Here is a 2,539-nt window from a genome sequence, read left to right as displayed (position 1 = left end):
TATCCTTTTTCTAAAAATTTAGTTTTTTATTTTTAATCTTATCTTTTACGATGAAAAGAAATTCTACTCGTCCTATCTAAATAAAATAATTGAAAAAAATTTTGAATGAGTTTTCTGTATTTTTTGAAAGAGTAAATTTGGTGTATTAATTTTTTTCATAGCGTATTTCGCTTGTCAACAAATTAAGTTTTTTATTTGTATTGTTTTTCACGAATAAAACAAAAACTGCGGATCCTATAAAAAATAATTATTAAAAATTTATAGCTCTTTTTTGGATACAGAAGGTTTCTCTCATTATTTTTTTTCGTAGCTTGTCTCGTTAGACCAAAAATTTAATTTAATTAATTTTTACTTTTGCTTTTACGGCTAAAACCAAAAACTACGCGTCCTATCGAAAACTGATTAATAAAAAATTTCTAAATCTTTTCAGGGCTTGTAATAGAAAAAAGTCATTAGGATAAATTGTTTGAGAAACTATAGATTTTCCACAAAAAATTTAATTTTGCACCAATTAGTTAATTTTGCAAATAGTTAAATTTTTAATAAAATAGTTGAATTTTCTACAAAAATAGTTCATTTCTTTAACAAAATAGTTGAATCTTTATCTAAAAAAAAATCAATTTTCATCAAAAAAATGAAACAGTGACGTTTCAGTTTACAGAATTAATTTTTAACAACAACAAAAGTTGTAACCAAGTAGTTCATTTTTGAATTGAGTAAATACATTTTTAAACAAATAGTGAAATCCTCTACCAAAATAGTTGAATTTTCAACTAAATGGTTGAAATTTAAACTAAAAACAATAAGATAAGTTTTAAATAAAAAATGAAATAGTTACATTTTAGGTCTAAAGAACAGAAAATACAATACAAGAAATATAATTTTCTGCCAAATAGTTAATTTTTGAAATAAACTTTCGATTGCCGGTCGGATGCTTTCCCATTAAGCTATTCGAGAAATTGAAAGAAGAATTTTTTTAGAAAGACACGCTATCTTAAGCCATATTTTGCATTTATGATACAAGTAATTTAAAGGAATCTGTATTATCATTAGAGGTAGTTACCATCGATCAGTGTAAATGTCATTTCACAATCCGTGAAATAACAAATCCACACTATCGATCAATTTAACTCTTTGAATAATATAAAATACTTGAAGTCATTTCTGACTAGGTAGATTTTTTTTTATTTTAAAATAAAATTTCATCTGAAAAAAGATCTACTCACTTCGATCCACTGGAAAACGAACCACAGACCTTATTATTGCCAGCCGGATGCTTTCCCATTAACCTATCAGAGAGATCGAAAGAAAATCAAGTTAAGTTTTCAAAGATCAGAAAGAGTGTCAACGATAGTTCCCAGTGGAACGAAGTGAGTAGATCTTTTTTCAGAAAAAATTTAATTTTCAAATTTAAAAGATTTATTTTTCATTTAGCCAAAAATGATGATAAGTATTTTCTGTTATTTGAAGAGTTAACTTTATCGATAAATTGATTTCTAATTTTACGGATTGACGGATTGTGGAATGACATCTATACTGATCGGTGATGACAACCTCTGATGATAATACAGATTCCTTTAAAATAGTTTCATTTATAACGAAGAAAGATAAATTTTCGACTAAAAAGATCAATTTGTATCCAAAAATAAAATAGTTACATTGTTAGTTTCAAACATTATTTTTTTAATAAATATAGGGAATTTTCAACAAAATACATGAATTTTCTACAAAACAGTTAAATTTTTCACTCGACACTATTTTTTTCAACAGAAAAGATAGTGTTCTACTAAGTTTTTAATTTTTTAAATAAATAGTTTAAATTTTCAACCAGATAGTAGAATTTAGTACCACGATAGTTTAATTTCCAACCAAAAAGATCAATTTTCAACCAAACAGTTGGATTTTTTACCAAAAAAGAAGGTGTTTACGCAAAAGTTAATTTTCAAACAAAAAAGATGTGCTTTCTACAAAAGAATGGAAGTTTGAAAAAAAGTTAATTTTTAAAAATAAAGTTTAATTTTCTACCAATTGGTTGAATTTTACAATCCAAAAAGACGAATTTTCTACAAAACAGTTGAATTTTAAACCGGAAATATGAATACTCAACGAAACCAGTAATACTGGATATTTCAACCAAAAATTATTTTAATTTTTACTAAAAAGCAGCTGAATCATCAAAAAAATACATGAATCATTAACTGTAATTTGTGACATTTCAACTAAAAAAATTTTTAATACAATAAAAAACATTTTAATGCAATAAAAGAATACAAATTTTTAACAAAGTAATCAAATTTTGAAACAAAGAGATAAGTCTTCAATCAAAAATATAAATTTTTAACAACGTTGTTCAACTTTTAACCAAATTGTTGTATTTTTTACGAAAAAAGATGAGTTTTTAACAAAATACTTGCATTTAAAAAAAAATTTGTCTGTATATGTATGTCTGTATGTATGTATGTATGTATGTATGTATGTATGTATGTATGTATGTATGTATGTATGTATGTATGTATGTATGTATGTATGTATGTATGTA

The sequence above is a fragment of the Belonocnema kinseyi genome, chromosome 6, assembly GCF_010883055.1.
Source record: "Belonocnema kinseyi isolate 2016_QV_RU_SX_M_011 chromosome 6, B_treatae_v1, whole genome shotgun sequence".
NCBI lineage: Eukaryota > Metazoa > Arthropoda > Insecta > Hymenoptera > Cynipidae > Belonocnema > Belonocnema kinseyi.
The sequence above is the reverse complement of the archived record's forward strand: the minus strand, read 5'-3'. Positions refer to the sequence as shown.